We start from the raw sequence: 23150 nt of genomic DNA, 5'->3' as shown, positions 1-23150 counted from the left end.
CTGCAACGTAAACTTACAAGTAAGTAAGGATGCCTGGTATTTACATGCACACCACAGAGGGGTAGCCGCGCCCAAATACTTCAAGGATACAAAGGACCCTAACTGAATATGAACGGGAAATTTTGTACGTAGTCCGGAAAGGTAGTTTTTAGTATAATGAATGTGTTCCTTATAAGTCCAGAGAATGTCGATCTGCTTATTTTGTGTCTGAAAGCATACTTACTCTCTAACATACTTTTTACAGCCATTTTTGTATTTGAATATATATTAATTAGTAACATTTCTTAGAAGCTAATAATAGTGACAAATCTGAATCGTACACTAAAATCCCGAACTAGGCATAAGTACCTTAATTTCGCCAGTGATGTAGAAGCTTTGTGAAACGAGCATCTTGCTATAGTAAGAGGGAGATCAATATTGCGAGATCCCTCATTTACCTAATGATTCTTAACTGAAATCATAATATTATTTCGACATTAGCGTAAACATTTGCCTGTGCTACACAAGAATCTCTCAGTCATTTGGCCTTACTTTGCCGTCAATGGAGTCCCTCTCCGACAGACCTAATCGCTAGCCCTAGCTCCTTCGAATGGAGCCAGTTACCTAAAATGTTACTAACTTATAAAAAAAAAACACACACATTAGTTTATATTACGTCTATAAGTCGACGTTTCTTATCGACCTCCTCAATCATAGAGATATAGTTTTGAAGGTCTCATGGCGTAATCATCTAGTAAATAGGGAAATCTTTGAAAGTTTTTACAAGGAAGAATAATTAAACAAAGTTGAATTCATGGGGAGATATGTGATTACCGGTGCAAAACTCGGTCAGGGTCCTAATACGCTAAAGTTCTTTCCAAACGGACAGATCTAATTGAATTTACGACGCATGCGGTTTCTGATATTGGTACATTTCTTTATGTATGTTAGCGGTACCGAAGGTTAAAAATTGAGTTTCTGAGCCTCGTTACATCCGAAATAATTTCACGTACCGTATTTCATTTGAGTCTAACGGCTTCCATTCGCTGCAATGCTTTTGGTTTGCACAAGGTACTTTAGCTATTTCCCAATGAGCTGCGATCTCTCATACATCTCGAACACTTTTTTGGTTATGGTCCAATTATAGTTCGGAGAAGACGTCATAAACTGATAACTTAGCTTATTCAGCCGACACAGAGATCCGAGCGATGATCTAAAACTGCTCTTTATAACTGCTGAATTTTCTGATTTCTAGCGACCTAAAGCCAATTTTAGGGCACCCTTCTTAAAGTAGCAAACGACAATAAAATTTAAGCCCCCCCGCAAATGATTCAAGAAACACAGGCATACCCCTTAACGACATGAGAGGATGTTACGTCTAGGTCGTTTAGGTCCCATGAACATTAATGCTATAATGTGATGCGGTAGATATGATCATCCCAGATAAAAATCTATCCAAAGGTATCTATCCAGGCTTCTGTTTAAAGAAGGCGTAAATCGAAGCTAAGTTGTACTCTTATATAGGTAGTTTTCACTTGACATCTCAGCAGGAGCATCTATACCTATTGTTCAACCTGACACAAAAGTCTGTACTTTAGTAAGTACGTGGAGCAATGCCACAGCGAAGAGGTAGTCTTGGGGATGTTGCAAACGTTGTTAGGGCCTGCCGTTTTCCGAGATTAACAATATACTCTTCCTTCTCGTGCTAGCACAGCTTGGTTTGCTTTGTCTTTTTGGAGGGATACCAGGATGGCAACTGGTTGAGGCGGGTGACGAAATCAGGTGAGTCTGTTGTAGGTGGGGTGACGACCTGGATAATAAGGTCAGCACTTGATGGCACTAAATTTGCGCTGCCTAAACATACAAATCGAGAGCGGCGTACTTATGTTACGCCGATCTGGCAAGCTTGTTGTTAAGTCCTACATTGGTGCCTGTTTCACGTTGCTTTATGTGGTAAGTATATCAGTTTCATTGTTTGTATATAATAATGTCACTCTCTTTAGCAAGAGCTAACCCATACATTATATACTTTTCTCCAAATTGGTCAAGAGTTCATAATGAAGCTAAACAATTAGAAATCTATTTGACGTGCTTACATAGTTAAAGATGCTTGTCTCATAAATAGCCACAAAGCGATACATGTGCTGGTAATAACGAAATGTGTTTAATCAGCGATAGCATTGAAATCAATCAAACAGCTCAATGTACAGACTGTACTCGGGGTTCTTAGAACGAGCAAAGCTTGAAACTATTAAAGAAAATGCAACCCCAGTACATTTTATGTAAATGCGAGTATTGTTCGTTGTCTAGTATTATCGTAATTCTTCGAAGTTAAGCTTCGATTCCATTACTGTCCAGAACAAAAATTTTCTCTGGGTATAAGTGACCTCCACGTACAAGCTTTGCTCCTATTAGACTTGCGCAGTGAGACCATGATGCCACTGCCCAATACCCCACTTGTAGGAACGCTGTATCCAAACAATGGAACCTCCTCACGTTCCCTAAAGCCTTTGCACATAACCGGTTTATACATGTAAAGTGTCAACGGTGCTCAAATTGTACTTCTGTTGGCCGAACATACATCAAACATCCTTTGACGCAAGCTACCTTGAGGAGCAGGTGCTGTCTTAACTTTGCCTTCTATATCAGATAATACTGAAAAAGAAAAGAAATCTTCAAGGGTCATCAGCTATTTTGATTTCGTTTGCCAGAGATTCTGGTGCTCGCTCGGTGACAGTTGTACCGTTGGTTGCAGCTCATTCGAATATATACGTACCTTTCCTGAAAGACAATTGCTAACCGTGAGCATGTTTCTCTCCTAGCTGAACTTCTTTCTGTCTGCTCCCCTGTATTTATCGGCTCCAAAACGTCGAGTTTTGTATTAATAGTTACTTCTAAATTTTCTACTCTACGCCATAAATGCCACTGAAGAAAACAAATAAAAAGACCACTAACCGTGGTCTCATGCGCAACAGGATACAGAACTACGCGCTTCGTACAATTACCTCTGGCCACTGCGCTAACGCTTTTTTTAATTTGTTTAAAATATTGAAGTAGAATATATTTTCATACGTTATCGACTGTTTTCGAGCGGAACGCAGAGATTGGACTGCAGTAAATATTAGGACAGCGTATGATACGAGGGAGGCCGTGAATGGCCTAAATAAAAAGCCGGATACATCTATCTGTAAAAGAGTTCGATAATAGCACTATATGACAAGGTTCTTGTTGGTATACAGCGGTTATACCATCTTGTTTTCCATGGTACAATTTCGATTATGGGACTGACGCACCCCTGTTTAGTTTCTCATCGGATTTTTCTAGGACCATCCTGAGTGTTTAATCCTGTTTAAATAACTAAGTATTAGCATGTTTCATATATCTTATCATATCTATAATGTGAAGATGTTAAACTTGACGGGTTTAATTGACCTGTCTGTGTTCCGATGGGTGTTAATCATTCGAGAGGTTGTACCAAGTTGGCTCGTCGAAGAGACTGACATGATTTATTCTATAGCAGACGCTGCGTTGTCGATCAACTTAAAATAGGACAAATAGAATAACAGTAAGCCATTAAGCCTCGTCTATAGCAAATCAAACTGATACAGATATTATCTGGTTGCTTAAAGTTGCATCACAAAGACCGTTATCAAATTTCTATATCTCAGAAAACTCTCGCATATAATTTTTATCTACGAAGACTCTTTACATTTCCGTGTTTGCTGCGGAATTTTGGAAGTACCAGCATTAAAGAAAAAAAGAAATGCCATAACGAAAACGTACAGGCGCTATCTAAATTCTATACGTTTTAAGAGGTAGATGTCATTGTTAGTAGCAGCTATTCGTTATCTGTACTAGTGGCTGCTAACGTTGCAGTACTCGGAGAACAGATTGTGCTTGATCACACAAGGTAAACGAAGTACTGTGGAGGAATCGGTCGCGGTTCGGTTGGAAGTTACTCATTGAAACTGGAATCCTAAATTTCTGTCTAGCAATTAATTGTGGCAAGTTTGAGATGGTAACTTTTGCAGTCGTGTACGCACTAAGCAGACAGTCCCCAGCGAAATATGGAACCGTTGGCTAAATCACTTTTAAGTGCCGCTTCCTAATCCGTGCTTTGTAGAGATTTACGTGGTTATGTTGTGCATCCACACCGTTATGAATTTCATCGTTTGCTGTTAAATTAAAAAATGTGGATTGATGTTTTCGATTGCTTCGAAGGACAATTAATAAAAGGCAAAGTTATAGGCGCGTCTCATATATTGGTTCGAATCCCGCATTCGACATATACGAGTTACCATCTGTGACTAACTAAGGACAGTCACATTTTAGGACTAGTTAGGCTTATATTGAGAGAAACCATGTGAATGGGGCTTTTTGGGGTTACATTGCTTATTGTTTCCGTTCGCGCCATAGTGTTCAGATTGATGTTAGTTTAAATCCTCAGGATGCTACATATGTCCATTAATATTATTTATAACGTCAGTGAATTTTGTAAGCATACTGTTTGTAAAATACATACAATAAAGAAATAACAATTTATTACTATTTTAGATAGAAAAGTTTGTTATATAGGTTCGTTGGCGCGCAAATGCTTATCAACGGGCCGCACGCTCAGTGACCATCTTCACTAACGGTGAAGTAACTGACATGGCAAAATCAATTATTGAAATTTTTTAAGGACCGGCCTAAGACCCTGTATAGCGTAATAGAATTCAAGCACGCAAAAGGCACGTCGACGATTCTATTCAGATATTCTTTGTATACTGACCAGCGTAGATCTGTTTATATTCACTAGGCTGCTAAGTATATTTACTAATTCATCATCAGTTCAAGATTCATCAATTGAATGTATAGATACATGCATGCGGCTCAGTCAACCAAAAGCTTTTCTTCATCATGCCATTTTGGCGTCACGTCAAAGAAAAACAGAATGGCACTTTGCCGAGCTTAAAGAAGGCTACACCGAATGTCGATAGGATTACCTGCTAGGACCCATCGCAGTTGGTCCTTCTTTTATATGCACCTATATGGTTGCTTTTTTCAGCTCACTCAATAATTGCTCATCAGGCTCCTAGAGGCCTGCTACTAAGTGGCTATTATTCTAACAAGCAAAAGTGACTTCGAAAGGGAGAGAAAAAGTAAAACAGCGCAGATCCAGGCCGTCCGACGTTCTCGGGTGGGTTCAACGCAGTTTGTGTTCGAGTAGCACAGAAATCGGCGGCAACGGCGGCGGCAGAACTGACGCTTGCTGTGGCAGGACAACCGAAAACAACTGAAGACCCAGTGACAGCAATGGCAGCACGAGCGCGGAGACTTATAAGTCGGATCAGGACAGGAATCTAGGGCTGACAAATAATAAGGGTTCCCTGTACACTTAACGTGTCTAGGAAGCGGCGCTTCGTATATTGTGGCAACAGCTTGCGCTACTGCTACCGGCGGACTGCCTAATGGGAAATCCGGTTAGATGGCAGAAAGGTGGCGCCACCGCCAACTATTGAAAGGGCGCTGGCAAGTGAAGCATTGTACGCAAAGCTGTGCAATAAAAATTGTTTGATCGAACGGCCTCTTTCCTCTGAACTGTCGACCAAAAATCTCCTCTGTTTCACTAACGGCCACAGTGTGACCTTCATTACGAAGGCAGAAGGTGATAAACAAATTTTTGATAGCCTACACGTATAAATCTGTAACACATGTTGTCGTTATGCAACGCGACGTGAAGGCCGATAGCTGTGTATGTTGATAGAAAGACAGTGGATTTATGGCTTTTTCATTAGCACAAACTAAATACATCCATTACAGAACACAACAATATTAATGCTCATGTGATGTAAAGATTTATGATGGAACCCGCATTTATTGTCTAATAAATGCTAGTCCCCAAAGCACGATGGACGAGACCCCCGCAGCAACGCACGATCTTTCGCAATTACAAATAGTGAACAAGTATTAGGGTACACTTCGACATTGCTGGACGCGGTAATGCAAGCAATAGAAATCTACTGTGTTCTCCATATAACAAGCCACGGGAATAAATATCAGCTACCGCGCGTGCCTAGTTTTTAGCTAAACATAACATAGCTCTTCCACAGACAATTTTCACACCTCTGCAGAGCTCATACATTCAAGCACTTAATTAATGTACTCCTTGTTCTTTAGCCAGATCCCAAGTCGACGCTCTTCGAAATGCCACGAGCGAATATAACTTACGTGTATATTGCTATATGGGTGTTTAGGTTTGTACGATGCGTTTGTATTTTGGGAACAAGCTATTTTATAACTCTGGCGTTGCGCAGCTCCTATATGCTGCTAAGCCGTCCTCACATCTCGATGTATTCGCGTTACGTTAGAAATGTAACAAATTCCGAGATTCCTCATAACTTTAGGCCGGTGGCCTAAAGCTAGTTCCTGCTAGCTGCCATGCGATGTCGCCGACTTCTGGCAGCGCCGCAGAACAGCATGGTACTCTGGCACATTTTAGACTCTGTAACGCGTATCCCCTATTTCTAAAGGACTCACAGAGTTTCTATTTCAGAAGCCCTATCTCGTTTCGTTCGGGGTCTCTTCCTTCATTGCGTTCCTAGCTGTATTCCATCATGGAAACTACCGCATGGACACAGCTGTGTCTAACAACTACGGCGTTCGGTGGGCGATAGATGGCCGCACCAAGGGGCTAGCACTGTGCCTTCTTTATACGATTACCGATTCTTGTTCATAGTTGGAAACATAAAAGTGCACACATATACACACATGCGGCCACAAGCGTCTGTGTAATCGCCTACAGATGAAGTTGGAGGTTCTCGGATGAAATTCGGATGCATGAAGAGCTAAAAGGCACTATTAAAGACTAAGCGCATGTATCACCCGACCCTCGATTAGATCCTATCTTAAGTCACTATGGCTTCGTATATAACCATATCTAAATAGACGATGTAGAAAATAAGTGAAATGATATCTTTTGCATTTGGTCAGGCCTGGAACAAATTAGATCGGTGAATAAAATAATGCACAACGTCTGCTAGATTTTGCAAAAGCACAGAACGTACTTAGAAGCAACTTACCGCAAACCAACGAAAACCTTGTTTAAGGTGAGAACTTAAAGCCGTACAATTCGTTTTGACTTATTATAGTAGAAAATCTTTTGGTCTACCGCTCTAGCTAAGAGCCAGCACAGTTTGTGCGCAACGAAGCTATTATCTATGCAAATATGGTGTGGATGAAGTCGATACAGAATTAATTTGAGGTAACCCCACAGGTGCCTTAATGTTTTGCACGTACCTCGGATCCCCACTGGCGCTCATCAAATGATGTATTGCTTATTGTTTTGGGCCACTCTCGCCGATGTTCCAGCAAATTTACGCAAGCATGCCCAGAAAACTATACTACCTACATGAATTATATGTTCTCTATTAAGTATTAAATTAGCAGAGAACAAAACGTACATTAGTGGTTGATCTAGATTGTGAATGAGACGGAACACCTCAACCAAAATGTCTTTTTTTTTTTTTAAGAGTATACAAGATGAGCGCAAAAGCAACGTGGGAAGGTGGTCCACTGAGATCGTAAGCACTACCTTCTTTAAGCTGTATGTCTAGATAGATTATTCGAATACACAAACTCTACTCTCTAGAAGTTAAACGAACATGAAAGGATTCTACTTGAAATCATGAAGCTGTCGACGCTTTAGAGTGTGACTTATCTCTCGGCCTGTATGTAAATGAAGCGGCCTGGTCCCATTTGATACCTTAGAAGTGTCAGCGGCTTCTCCTAACGGAACGAATATATTTTTCACCCTGCAACGGTTGTTATCGGCATCGTAAACAAGTTGTTCAGGTCTTGACGGACCTTCAAGCTCAAGGTCCATATACTTAAATGTAGTGTATTATCTGTGGGGTTGATCAGTGAAACGGCACACTTCATTGACAGCATATACCAACTTTTATATATTTCAGGAGTATGCATATGCCGAATGTGCTCATCCTGGTTTTCAATTTATATTTTGACTACATTTCTATAGTCATAGTTTAGATTTAAATAGACTCAAAACTAATGGCTAGCTAAAGCTTTATCGTATTGGATTTTCATAGAACATCTTTTCAGAAGCAAGGTGATTTATAGCGGAAAGAATTATATGGATTCATCTGAAACATGCTAAATAAAGTGACTTTACGTTGCGGAACGTATCATACGCTTGACTGTGACCTGTGTGAACGTGGAGCTGCGTTCCGCATAATGCCCTGTCTGATCGACGGCGTGCACCGAATAGCTATCATCAATATCTGCCGATTTACCGAATACAGATAGGCGTTCTGCCGTTTCGTCTAGATCGTTCTTCCGATTAGTTCCACATCGCATCGTGTCATCGTGCCTGTTAAACTTTTAACGTAAACTGCAAATATGAATCATTGCTTTGAGTAAATTCTGATGAACAATGTTCTGATGAAAGTTGAACAAATAAACCACAAAAAAATTATAATTACGACATACAGAATTTTCAGCAAAAAAAAAAACAGTTAGGCGTACTAAATATTCATGATGAAACTAACGAAAAGTTAGTAAGATTTATTTTGAAAGTTTTTTGAAGTTATTTAAATTAAGAAAAGCCAAATGTATTGAAGCTTTTGTATGTATAGCCTCTTCCTTCAGAATATCGGAAAGACGTTTAAAGGCACGCTTCCAACGCAATAAAAAAACAATAACAGTGTCAATCGATGACACGGGCTTAAATATGAAAGCTAGCTTAAGATTACGGCGCTACGATACCGTGGCGTTCTGTTCTCCTGTTGCTTCCGGCCGTAGCACTGCGCGTTCGCAACTGGCATGGCAAAGGAGTATAAAAATACCTCTTTCTCTTTAGACGATTTGCGACAGGAAGGCAAACCCCATACTATTGATAATATATTACGCTGGGTTCCCCATCGGCATTAATGCCACCATTGCTTGAATGAGCCTGAGATCATCCGCTTAGGCTGTCGGCATAGGTGTACTTCGTGCCAATGATCAGGCCACCACTGACAGATCGCTCCATTGCGGAACCGTTTGCCTTTGTCTTAGAACATTAAACAACATTTGTAGTGCTGGTCGAAGATGAGAAAGAGTGACCGGTAAGGTGTCGCTACGTTTGCAGGAACCACTCAATTTAGGCGAGGCAAAATTTCCAATGCAAGTATTTGCTAAGATTCATCCATGTGTATATACGACGCATTTAAAGGTTGTTATAAGTAAAAAAAAACTTATTATCTGGATAAAACGAACGACTGCAACGTTGTGGCAGATGGGCATGATAATAATACTCTTTATAGAACGAACAAAATGTCTCAACTTGATCAGCTTTTTTTATCCCTTTATAGTTGCTTTAGGTATTTTCCGCAGGCGTACATATACAATTTTTACAACTGAAAATCATCAATAAAATTTTAACAACGTAGCTAACGTCCATTAGTCTGTCGGCATTTTCGTCCACTAAAATGTTTTTTTTAAAGAACGAAAGATCGACACTCAGTGCTTCAGATCTGTAAAAAAATTTTGCTAAAAATCCTGCGACGTCCTTAAGGCGTTAGTGTCACTAGCTATAAAGATTCATCGGCTATAACGTACTAGTTTCGTGGTTTGTAAAGATATGCGGATGAGAAAAACATTCTTCTAAAGCTTAAGTTGCCTCTTACTACAAATTTTTTTTTATCTTAAGCATGATGGCACAGTCGTAAAAAGAGTCAACGGTCTCATAAGAAAGACTTACTTGCATTTATCGATCTATGCGGTGGGTAAAACTTGAACAAGCCAAAGACCTGACGTATTTTTTTCACAATTATTTTAAGCGTCGGATAATTCTCTGTATTTTCTTCGGCTTTAAATATATCGGTAGAATTGCTTCTTATATATGTAGAGATGTTATTCCATTTGTTTAATGTCAAGTCGCGTGTTGCACAGGATATAATAAGAAAAACGGACGAAATCGCTATCGATACCGTAGAGGCTCATGCGTCAATTTAAAACTCGACTTCGCTGGCAACTATGACAAAGCCAAAAGAGCACCACCTAAACAATAAACAGTCGTGAAATACAATAAGCCTCTATTAAGAAGGAATCTAGTTACTAACCTTCAAGTTCCCGTCTTCAGCCTTTGGTAAAGTTCTGCTGAGCATCACCTTTATAGGTCCTTTCCCCGTAGCAATTTATTAGTACTGTCAGATTCCAACCAGTAAAATGGGTGCGTCTTCTCGTAAAAAAATCCGGGTCGCGTTGCGTCGACCTCTTGCGTAAGCTCGCTAGATTGCGGAAGACCAAACGGCGCTCTCTAAGGGTCGCTAAAGCCGATTGAATGGCGCAAATGTCAATGGCAAATGCAATCAAGGTTTTGAGATCGAGAAAAGCGTGAAAACTTCAATAGCACTCATTTAAGCATTTAGGTGACAGAAAAGAACGTATCTGCAAGTGATGGCTGCCAGCTGTGATAGGTAAACAACTAAAAATACTAACATAGAAAGATAAATCTAAAAATCATTATAGAGAAAAGTATTCGTAAAAAATGTATGCAAACCGCTCAAATGCAACATGCTAAGGCCGCCAGAGTTTACTCGTTGATGCTCTATCCATATTTTGGCAGCGATAAACGTTAGGAAACATAAAAGGTAGTTGTTCTATCTAGTTAATTTTCTCTTCCGCATACTACAAGCTATCTTCGCTTTAGCAATCCACTATTAGAATGCAGGGCTCAGGACCAACAACGGCGGCAACACCGATCATATGTCCTGTGTGTGTCACTCTCAGATCAGCGTACGACCGCACGTGTTGCCGTTGAAGCCGCTGTTTACTCAGTTCATTCTAAATTATAATAAGAAGCATCATATGAATAGGCAGACAGAGACCCTTTAGATTGCCTGATGATACAACTGCGTGTTGAAATTTGATTTCGAAGTGACAAAGGCCTACTATCAAAGATATACGTAGAACATCTGCGGCACGTACATGAGAACACTATATTATTCATTCATGTATTTTCCTAGCGTAGTGAAGGGTTCTCTAGCTACGGTTAGAACCCGTTAACACCACGGTCTTCGTCTAAGGCCTATTGGCAATTGGGACAAACTTTGACGGGCTGTACGTCGTAGAGGGCCGCTACTCTTGATATCGGAAGAAAGCCAGATTTTCCAGCGTTGTTTTCGAAATTTGAGCGAAAATCAACTGTTATCCAGCTTTTCTGCTCTCTTCGACAAACTTCCTCCGCTAACGTTAGAAGCTCTCCTTTTTGTCCGAAATCGACAGCGTATGGTATTGGCAGTTTTGTGCAGCTCCTGAAGAATCCGAAGAAGACTGCCATGAGACAAACTCTCAATAGGGTTTATATTTATCGTGATCGAAAATTCATAAAAACAGCTCAAATTCCATTTTTAATACATCTAAGTTTTTGCTATACAAAGTACCAGCCGTTTTAGAGAAGAGAATATTTATGTCCAATTGGACTATTTTTACCTGCATTTTTTGACCTTTTGAACCTGTACATTTTAGGGACACTTGTATGTGGCGTATTTAAAGGACACGTTAATAATTTTACACCCATATCGCCGGATGCATGACTACTATTAAAGAATTATTTACGGTTGAAGCTGAATAATGGCTATATTGAAATTTTGAGTACATGTAAAATTAACATTTTTTCATAGTACATTTTTGTAACTAGTTTTCTCTCATTCTCTCACTTAGATACCGCTTTAGAGACAAAATATAAGAGAAATACCTAGATTAGGTGCCGTACGTTATGTTATAGATACTAAACGAAAGAATTGTCTTCCTAGGCAAACACGACTTCATAATAAACTAATTTGTATTTAAGCAATCTATAGCAAAGCAATCAATTAAGAACGAACAACCATTCGAACACTAAATAACAGAATTCAATTTGCTTGGTAATAAAAAAACTATGTGTTAGCATCACTACCTCTCATTGTTTATAACAATGTTCGTTTCGAGTGATTCCCGTGATTATTATTCTAAGGAGGTAATCTTTGCAGATATATATATATATATTCCGAATTCGAAGCTGTACTTTAAAATTTGAATGATCTCCCATGAAAACGTACGATTGATTAATCCAACGTCATTTTGCCAGCGTCTATTGTATGCGTAAAAATTTGTTTGCAACACATAAATTCTATCAATTCTTTAGCGTTTTAAGGTCAACATTTATCGTAAGGTCATAGAAGTCGATTGACTTCGTTCCTTTCGCGATTACCATCAGGTTGCCGGTATAAACGGTTTCTTTTAGAAGTTTGTGTAAATAATTTCCGCAATGATTTCTCGATCTAACTTAATTTCTCACGTTTGCTGTGGAGACTTCCGGCGGCCCTGTTTCTCAAAGCTATATTTTGCAAATCATATTGCCGCGCTCGTCTCATCCCGTATTCCACGCTGCTGTACCGTGTCGCCATTGTCTTGACGGTGTTTAAAGCGGTACAGATTTAAGTTAATCGACAACGATGGTCAAAGTTTTCTAGCGAGAATATTGCCGGATATTTACTGCTACTATGAGGTTATTCATTAGTCGACCAATTTAGAAAGTTAGGAGGACACTTCCGTGTTTGCATGCGCTTGCCTTTATGTTCAAGCTAGATCGAACCGTTTCACATTAGTTTTCTACTGGACAGATGTGGCGAGAATATGCTAACGGCACTTGGAGATCGCGGAGCTGCCGAATTTGACGCGCACTTCACGGCCTAGTGATATCCACAAAGGATACAGAATTGTGAAACGCTCCATGCCGAGGACCAGTCTGTCTTTTTTCTTATGTGACACACCAGACTATCTGCCTGATTCTCCGAAACAGCGTTTATTACGTGGCGCTCAAACAGGACAAAGCATGCGACATTTTTTCTGGCCATTTTTCGGCTAAGCAGAAGTTGTTGCTAGAATATATCATTTTTTGACAGGTCCTCTGGGAAAATTTATTTCTCTTTTTGTTCGGTGCGTAAGATCTATAATATCACTACTCAACTGTTGCAAATTGGCTACAGGTAAAGATCAAATTTATGCCGTTGAACAATGCTAAATTTTGCAACATAAATCGTAATTTTATCGCACGGAAATGACTCAACTATTTGCATAAGACGTAACCTTCAATGTGCGTTTTACTAAGAGTGATAATGATCTCTTTTGTTCTGTTTAGCTACATTAAATAATTTCTTATTAGTAATCTAAATACAAAATACTCCAGTGAACACTTGTCCCTCAACTTCGTGTAGCAATATATTTTAACATGTAACAAAGCATCCTAACAAATTTCTTTTTCACCCGCCGCTGCTGCTGCTGCCATGTCCGACATATAGTAGAACAAAATGCCGTATCTGAGCAATGTACAGAGTAAACAATAACATGTCAGGGATTCTTGTTCCCATGGCATACAGCACATAGTTGTATCTGTCCGAATAGACTCGCTTTGTAAAGATGGCTGCTGACGCATCCTATGGGCTACTGCGCATGCGCCGATAAAGTTTCTCATACTTTAGCAATGCAACAAACCACAGTCCATAGGGGTATAATTCAACTGTCGTTTATTAATTTTTACTCGTATGAGTTGCTGTTTGAGGGGACCACTAGACTTTATCACAAAGACACTATCCTCAATGGCGGTGTCGCTTCAAATTGCACTTCCTTTGCAGTATACATACATACGTGCGCTTGTCTAGTTAAGATACTCATATCTGTTAATTGAATTTACCTTTACCTTAGGTATATTTAACTTATTAACAGATAGTTATTACCTGAAATCTACTGCCTGAAACCGTTGCTAGTGAACATAACATGGCTAGATAACGATCGAAGCTCCAGCCATTTGAGTGAAATATTTCAGACAGCCGAGTCCAATTTGGGTGTTTATCTCTGAAGATAGATATTATGTATGTCGTATTATGTAACTTCTAAGTTGTTTTTCTATAGTTACTTTTGTTGTCTACGTGAATTACCTGAATAGAGTTATAGTCAGTTTGTTCTAAAAGTTGCCAGTGTTGGCACTGAGGAACAGTTTGTGAAGTCGTTACCAAAACGAGTTACATTCGGTAGATTCTTACAAAGATTTGCTCGATGCGGATTAGCAGAAGATGCAAACAATGGACAAATATAAATGGAATCAACATGAAACCGTGTGAGACCTTATTTTAATATCACCTTTTTTTTATTTGTATAATAATATTTGTGATCGCCTATGTCGAAGGACGACCCTTCGAATCTCAGCGCTTTTCACTGTAGTCAGTTTTTTCTACCAGAAGATAGCACCTACACTTAATACTAGTTGAGTGGGCCAAGTTAGCTTTGGTTATTCCCAGCTGCCTTTATCTGTGTCTATCTATATTTTACGACCTCTTAACCTACTCACACGCTCTCGTGATCACCGAAAGCGTCGCAGCTTTTGTTTGTGGCTCCAATTACTAGTTAATACGGCGAACGCAAATTCGACAGCTGCAATAGCGTGTGCTCGGCATCGCGGTAACGAAACGACTCGTAAGATCACCTAGAGTCACGGATTTCAAGAAAAGATCCTGAACAACACCGCTACAATCGTTGTCGTCGTTTTGCCACCGTTTCTACAGTTCAGCGCGACCACACTGCGTAATTAAGCACTGAGAGTGCAACAGAGGGACCGAACGAATCGAGCCAGAAGCGAATGGTCCCGTGAGGCCACGTTTTCAACAGAATGTCCTTGACATGCCCCACCTGACAACTGCAACGCGACTCACTGTAGACCCAGCCCCAAGCCGTTCGTCATGAAGCTAAGAAATACGCTAGGGACATTGATAGCGGGGTCTAAAGAGATGTCAGTCCGAGCAGATTATTGTACTAAGAGATTTTTGAAACGTTCTGATGACCTGGCTGTCTAATACCAGAGAACGTCACAATGTGATGATTATGGGTATTCGAGCTACGTGTGGACAGTAGAGTTCGAATAAATTTGTTTAATTAACTTTACTTGTTTAGAGAACAAGATACTACGCCTTAACTGCGCTTCAGATTGATGTGGTAATGCAATAATAGATCGCCTATTTTCTATTTATTCCTAATAATACCGCGTTCCAAAGGGTACAGGAAATCTGCGATGCTTTCTCTGGCACTGAAGTAGTAGTTATACATCATTATAGATAAACTGTTATTTCTTCTAAATAGATACTTTGGTCCACTTACAATACCATCTGAGTAGTGTTACATGTATATTTCCAAAACTGAGCAGAATGCAGACTGAATTTTTCGTAGAATAAGAAGACCTAAACCGTCAAAAGTGTCAGACCTGAAAAATGCCACACGTTACGATGCCCTACCGAAACACAAATTTTTAAAACTACAAATGTGATTATTACATTTATTGACAAACAACTGTATAATCTGTGGTAAAAGTCACTCTTAATCTACATGTGGGTTTAATTCGTTAATAGTTATGGTAGACCTCCACTCTACACCAGTTACGGCTGTGAGCATTTTTACCGAAAGAAGGAACGAAAGTGGGCTTTTGATCACCCAAAAAGCTTGTTTTGATAAAGCGTAATTAGTAGATAAAAATGAGCACTTACCTAACAAAAATACATATTTATAGAAAAAAAAAGGTAACAGGGTTATTATCTTTGAATATTCTTTGTACTAGCAGGTCACGATTTGCTTATTATTGTATATTATCATAGCGAAGAATGAAAATAGAACTATAATACAGCCGGCAATGCTTTGCACCCGGAAACGCATATCAGATAATTTGGATAAGCTGAATAAGTAAAAGTGTCTAATTGACGCATACTAAGTTAATCTAACTATAAGTTTCCAATGTACGTATCAATAAATCGATACTCAATTGGTATACTTACACAAATAGCTGTTAATAATATGAATTACATACAAAAAGGTATTTTGAACATTAGTTTTGACAATGTAATGTAAAATTTAAATACTAATAGTGTTTTTTTTTTTAGTAGAAACTGTGATGAACTTTCAGCAATTCTTGCTGAAATGAATGAAATGTATGAAAAAGAGTCGGAAGTATAATATCATAAAGATTTAACCAAATCGGAATCGATTATAAAGGCTGCTATGAATCGACTCCAACGACCTTTTCTATTACTTTCTCACGCTATCATTACCCGTCTTTAAAAGAACAATATCCAGCCGCACGTCGTTATGGCTTTCGGCCGTTTTGGAGTCAACGCACCAGACTGCCGCACCAGACTCTTTTTCACCGTCTCCCAACGAGCTTTCCTTACTGAAAGCTTGACATTTCCTTTTCATCAGTGTCCTACGAGTGATTGGACTCCAAACATGAACTCAACACGGTAAGCTTGCTTTAGATTGTTCGCATTCTAAATGTTATACTTCAATACATATATTATTGCTATGGGTAACTTTTATTTGATTGTTAAAGCCCTTTAACGTCGACGCAAAGGAAACAGGTTCACTGACCCCTACCAACATAGCGGAGTCCGCATGTACTAGTGCAACAATGGCTGTTGTAGGAATGGAGAAAAAAGCAGCTAAAAGCCATCATAGGAGAATCCATAATGGACACTAAGTAGGTCAGGGTTGTATTCTGATTGATAAACCAAAAGGAGAATACATTGAACTGTTAATAAGTCGGCACAGAATTCACAAACTCTTTCATTTATATGCTATAAACGCTTAGACCCGCTTAGCGGTTTGAAGGTTTAGAACAATAGAGAAGGGTATTAGAATCAGGGTCTTGAAGAACGCTCTCGTAGGACGAATTGTGTAGGAAAGTGTAGAAAAAGAAGGAAGCGCTCGTGTAGAATTAAACTTGTTCAAATATTGGCTGTAACTAAGTTACAAAGATTTCGGTCTTCTTGCTGACAGGCTCGTGCTTTTGGTTGCTACGAAAACATCACCGGAAAAAATGCAAACGAAGTCCTGACACAAAAGGAAAGATGGATGGGCTAGTATTACTTAAAGCCTTATATCTAACTGGCAGAAAGCGTTCCCGGGACTTGAGGATAAGCTCAAAGACACGCAATACCTCTGAAGAAGAAAGACAGGTACTCAGGAGAAAAGATACATATCTGTCTAACAAAATCTGCTTATACACAACACTTGGTTAGTAAGACTGTGAATGTAATGACCTACCTGACTCGCATAATTCCAGGAATAAAAAGATAGTAAGGAAATACCAGACGGTTATCGGTCTCAGCGGCTGAATCAGTTGCTTTATACGTCTCCCCATTATGAGCAGAATTGGCCCTGGGTTCCCAGAAAACACAGCGATCTTACTGACTTCCGGAGGACAGTGACCATCAGAAGGATTCAAGACCGTAAGACAGTTTTCACTGTGCCGCCTTAATGTAGGCCAGAATGTCCTTGTGGGCTATACAGCCGAGCAGAGAGCCGCACGCTGCATCAGGATCGAACAAAAAAGACCAAATTCCAAAAATGGCAGGACAAATGGGCACGGGCCTGACTCAAGCAAACATAAGGCAGGTGGATTAGGTCATTGATGTTGGACATACAAATATAGCACGACAGGCCTCATGACGAAACCAGGTACCACGCCACTCAAGTGCTTACGACTAGTTCCAGGCGTATACGGTCAACATAGGCAAAACCTTAATCTGTGCGCTGGCAAGCTCTTGAAAGGTAGGTGGGGCGGGGCAGGGCATACAGCACAATACACGACCATGTATTATATCTCCCTTGAAAGGAGATAGAACATACATTCGCGCAGGCTCATGGTACTTGGGAAACCGGGGAAAGAACGCTCGTATCACAGGACACTTGGCAACAGGGATCAACATACCTAAGAAAAATTATCAGGTCAGGAGTTCTTAAACTAACCAAAAGCAAAGGGAAAATGCAAAACAGGCGCCAAATTAAATGCCAAGTAGGATGAAAGACTGGTGAAATTTACGTCATCATGATGACATGATCTTATAAGCAAGGTAATGTATGACATATATATATATGTCATACATTACCTTGCTTTTTTAGGATATATACATATAAGAGTAAACGCTACACAATAAATCATGTGTAGCACAGCTACCGTTGTCACTCTAGGCTGCTTGATGTTGCATTTCGAAGAATTATTAGTTCTTCAGAGTCGCTATGCTCAAGGGGCTATGAGGCGAAGAATGCCTTTTGAAAGAAAAATATTAAAGCCGCGTATAACCATACCTTTAAACCACAATTTTAAATTGACGGCGTAGTTTTCGTCTCAAGATCGTTCTTTTAAAGTTGAAATGTAACTTTTCGACTCACGTATGAGTAACGTTGAGCGTCGCAGCGGTATCTTGCCTTGGAACGGGCTAGCCCGATCGAGCACGGTATTGTTAGGAGCAAGAGCGGAATATGCATCTTCATTGTCAGGAATTAACATGCAGAATAAGACTGATAAGTGAAACTGTGTGGTACGCCAAACGTCCGCCTATCTAATGGAAGCGGAGCACGGCAGCAAGCGCCAAGGGGGTTAGACGGAGAAAGCTAAATTGTCTAGGCACGTTTCTGAGTAACAGATCCAAACGAGTTGGGGGTGCGCAGCGAGCCAAGGTGACAGCTCGGGCCTCGCAGTTCACCTGTGGGTGAATCATGCCTGTATACGTTTCAGTGAATGTGTATACTTTCGCACTGATTGTACGTGGCATATATTTAGAAGTATACATTGATAGAAGCTCGCTATGGTTGGTACTCCCTTTAAGAAGTCACTTTGAAACGCAGCGAGCTTTCTAATGATGTCATGCATAAAAGGCTTGTGTTTGGATGAAACTAACAATAGAACTCGCTGCTTTTTCCATGACGACACCGTTCGCAGGCATCTATCTCTCTAACCTGTTTTAAGTGAAAATGGTGACATTTCCATAGCTTTTTTTCAAATAGCTGATTAATAATACTAAACTTGTTTGTTTTGTTGGCAATCGGTTGTCTCAAGGCTTCTTCTATCGAATCGTTTCATTATATAATCCGCCGTACTGAATAACCGTTAGTTCTGAATGAAATGAATTTATAACCTTTTGAGGTATTCATGTAGCAACTGATCTCCAAAGATTTGTCTCTTCTGACTATAGGAGAAAGTGCGCGTAAATATGTATATTATCAAAAAGTTTATATTATAAAGAGATCGATATAAGGGAAGGTTTCTTAAACATCTTGTTCCGTATCATTGAGGTCATTAATTGTAACTAAAATATTAAATGTCATAAAAATAAGTCGCTGATAATGTAGAGCACTAAGCCTTTTGCGGCGTCCTGCACTTTAATTCATAAGGCCGAGTCTTTTCCAAAGGAAAATTAACTTTTCGGATCTAATTACAACGGATAAGCTAAATGGAGCGCCGCTATATAAAGAATCGGAAAAAAAAAACTCGAGACCAGCCGGTGTTCCCAAGAATGCAGTGATCGTTGTGAGGTTCTCGCTTAGATGAAGGCGTAGCTCACCACACTGTCATATTTGTTCGTCCTATATGTACTCAATATGCAATTGGTTCGTTTAACAAGCCCATGTAAATGACTTGTTTGACGCATTTGAATAAGTCTATTCCACATTGATTTATTATTCAAATAGGTTTGTAGGTGCAAAGGCCTAGCCATTCCGTGTGGCCTAGATCTGACCAGGTAAAGCATACATCTGTTGAATCGGTAATACGTAGCTGAGTCTGGCTGGTAATTACTGCGTGAAGAAGGCATATGGTAAGCATTTCTATAAATGACCACGGTTAAGCGATGGACAGTTTTGATTATATAGAGCAGATCATGGGCTAGTAGAACTGTTGCATTAAAGTACTATTTGAGGGCAATATGCTGACTTATTGATAACCGTACTTGACTTTAACCTACTGATATGGAAAAATAAGCAGTACAAGGTCCTTTTCGCCAGTAAGCAATTCAATATACCATTCCTAATAAGCTACGAACTGGGTTTCAAGAAGTAAAATATAGATTTAGAGCTCAGGTGCGGTCAGATTCATCTGGCCTCATGCAGCGTCGTCTAGTTCTCCACAAACTTTAATGAATCTCTTTGAGAATGCCTTTTGAGCTTGCCTTAATGAAAAACGAAGCTTTAACCATTGCAACATTTACATGTTCGCCTGCTACTTGACAATGTCAACAGAGCTTGAGGTCAGATAGAAGGAAACCTGTTGGACCAGATTTGACAAAATCATATTTTCTTCCTAAGAACAGGAAATTTAATTAACAACACAATGCTACTGTTTGTTGCAATTACCAGTTACGTAAACTAATTAAAAAGAACTACATTGAGCACCAAAATATTAGAAATGATAGAGAAGATCCAGCGACGCGCTATACATATTATACAAAGGCTATCTATAAGAAAGTGTCTCATATCAATGCAAGTGCCCCTTTAAGCTCACAGTAGTTTTCTGCTCAGGTTTAATGATGATGCCTTAAACTGTCTTCAGTTTGGCCTAGCAAAACTAATAGTTAGAAAATGCACAGTAAAACAACGCACGAAAGTCGATTTCTTTTTTGAAGGGTTCAAGTAATGCCGTTTAGCCATAACCGAACACTACTAGGGCTACCCTATCTAATATAGGGCAAACTGATAAAGATAGCTGCTATTGAAAAATATCACAAGTTTCGTACAGGTTTAAATCAATGACCCGACTGGCTTCAACGTTACTAAGCTGCTGTGTGTATGGGAGCTACGGTGGTTCAGAGTAAGCAGCCAAGTACGGATAACGTCAATCTGGCATCTCGGATGTACCATACCAGGTAATGGAAGGAAACAGCTGAAGGCGACGGTCATTTTCTGACCATCGTTTTGGGTACCCAAATCGGCGCGCAAATTCCCCAAACCCATATACCCGTGTTGCGTGCAGCAATCCCTGCGTCTTCTCGACTGACAGTGTCACTCTTCGTAGCCTTACGTATTTCGATCCCTAACAAGGGCTGTCAAAGCCGAAACAAGCGTGTTTCGTGCTGGGAAGCGTGTCGCCACAAAGCACCGATTTTGCGTTATGATCTCGTTATCGGAAATCAGAATGCTAGAGAGTGCTGTCTGACGAGTAAGAAAAAGGTAAAGCTGTTTGCAGGGACGAGCAAGGTATAAGGTACAAGGCCCAAGAAGGGAGTGAATCTAGATTCATCGGGGCTGAGATGTAGGACGCCACGTGTGTGTTCTATAGTGTCGAAATATTTACAAGCAAATCGAACGGGTATAAGAAGCGTTGTGCGTATTTGTGATGATCGGCACAAGAAGCCGAAGTTACCGTTAAGAGAATAGGACAAAGACAAAATTGTTGAATCACACAACTTGTACTCATTGACCGACTGGCTGAGCTAATGCAGTGGCGAATGGCCAGCACTGTTTGAAAGTATACCCAACTATTATTAATGCCACAATTCAGTTAATTATGACTGTTTTTCGTGCCTATATGTATTTCTGTTGTATATGACCGGTATATTAATGTTACTCTTGGCGTTCATTTTGCCGCAACTCAGCGTGAATTGAATGGTAGCCTTTTCAAAACGTTAAAAGACATTTAACACTTTCTCCTTTTTTTAATGAGACTTTCACTCTGCTAGCTCTTCATTCGAGGTATCAATTAACTAGTCTTCCTTTAATCGAGCAATGGATTTTTCGGTTTGTTTGATAGTTATCAGAAAAAAAACTAATCTACACCGTCGATTGGTACACCAAGAGACCTCATGTCGATCAGACGAGCGGGATCGAAGACTAATTCCAACGTAAAGTACCATCATTGAACGAGAACTTAAGTGAACTTCCGTTATCCACAATTCCTTCAGATAACCCGCCAAGTCCTGATTCGTGTCCACTTATCCTATCTAATACCAAAGACTTAGATGCTCCCTATATTCCCTAGAGGGACACTTCTGGAGGAACCACATCTAAAATAGCCAAATGAGCTAACGCTCGCTCAGCTTTTAATGACAACTTACAGTTAACTCACAAATGCTGTTGACTTTCTATGTAATAAACGATTTGGTGCCAATGCGTATTGCGATTGCCATAGATTAGTCCAGACTAATAGCTTAGACTTAATATAAATGCCCCAGGAACAAGTTCCATTCCTAAAATGCCTTCGGAGGGCAAGCAAGCTTAACTGCAAATGAACTAGATCGCATTTCTCAGAGCTCATAAATGAGTGTTTGCGCTCATTATTTTCTTATTTTTATCAAACATTATGTTATGTGCTTTCGTAGGGCACACGTGAAGTAGATCCATGAAATGTCAGGGTTTTTAAGTCACGTATGCCAATTTAAATAAACTGGGACGGACAAAATCGTCGAAAATTGAAAAAAAATATCCCCGAATTTTGGTGAATTTATAATTTACGATTGAAGAAAAAAAAACAAGTTCCCAAATAATAAATCGCTTTAGCACATTTGATGTGAAGAAATAAAAAATCTGCCAAATGTTTACAACGTTCCTTGACCATAAAGGTCTCCAAACAAAAACTCTTAATCTATTGTAGCTTTCAACAGATTGTGACTGTTCATGAACGTATTCACGCCAGACAAAATTGATACAGAGTCTTCAAATAGTATTTCGTTACTACCGCTATTTCTTATTCACTTGGGTGGAGCTTCCACAATTCTTCGGTGCTGGCGTTCGTGGTGTATTGTAATTAAGTGGAATACACCGCATGCCCATAAAGATTAGGATAGATACGCCCACAGGTAGTCATGACCTGCGTGACGCCGTAAGAGATTTATATCAAACGGCTCGAACTGGCTGGATCGTGACTATCAGCTAGGTAAGGTAGATAGGCACGAACCGCGGAAAAGTTAGCTTGTGCTTCCTGTGTTACTGTGTAGCTGCCGGCATAGTCGGAGGGATATTGGACATATGCAAAGGAAGCTCACAACTACATCGTTTTGCCTTACGGCCCACCTCCGATGCCTTCGTTACTCTCTCGTGGGTTTCGCTTGTTTGGTCCCTGCTCTGCCCATAGCCATACCGAGCAGTTGATCTTGGACGGAAGCTTAAAATGCTCGCATATAGATAGTATCCCAGGAACGATTAATGTTACTATATTTTATCATGGTGTCTAGGAGGTCCTATGGGAGCAGTCCGCAAACGGTTGTGTCCTATCTTGTTACTTAAATTATAATACTTGTAGGTATACCACTTGTAATCGCTTTTTACAGGAACTTGGACGTATGGTCATAGCGTCGGTCGATTTTGGCTTGCTTTTTTCATTATTCATACGATACGCTTGC

General features: G+C 39.9%; 1 long non-coding RNA gene across 2 annotated transcripts in view; it reads right to left on the bottom strand.

Moving 5' to 3' along the window:
• Positions 1-2745: 2745 nt before the first annotated feature.
• Positions 2746-23150, bottom strand: part of LOC111247297 (uncharacterized) — a 125198-nt gene continuing 104793 nt past the window's right edge. Inside the window, exon 9 of one of the 2 annotated variants that reach the window (XR_015325335.1) lies at positions 2746-2760. This is a non-coding gene — a long non-coding RNA (uncharacterized LOC111247297). Of the gene's footprint in view, positions 2761-11258; positions 11274-23150 lie in introns of those variants that run through there. The other variant, XR_015325333.1, reaches the window with a different exon arrangement.

This window comes from Varroa destructor, unplaced genomic scaffold (assembly GCF_002443255.2).
Source record: "Varroa destructor unplaced genomic scaffold, Vdes_3.0 BEIS01000003.1, whole genome shotgun sequence".
NCBI classification, from domain to species: Eukaryota; Metazoa; Arthropoda; class Arachnida; order Mesostigmata; family Varroidae; genus Varroa; species Varroa destructor.
The sequence above is the reverse complement of the archived record's forward strand: the minus strand, read 5'-3'. Positions and strand labels throughout refer to the sequence as shown.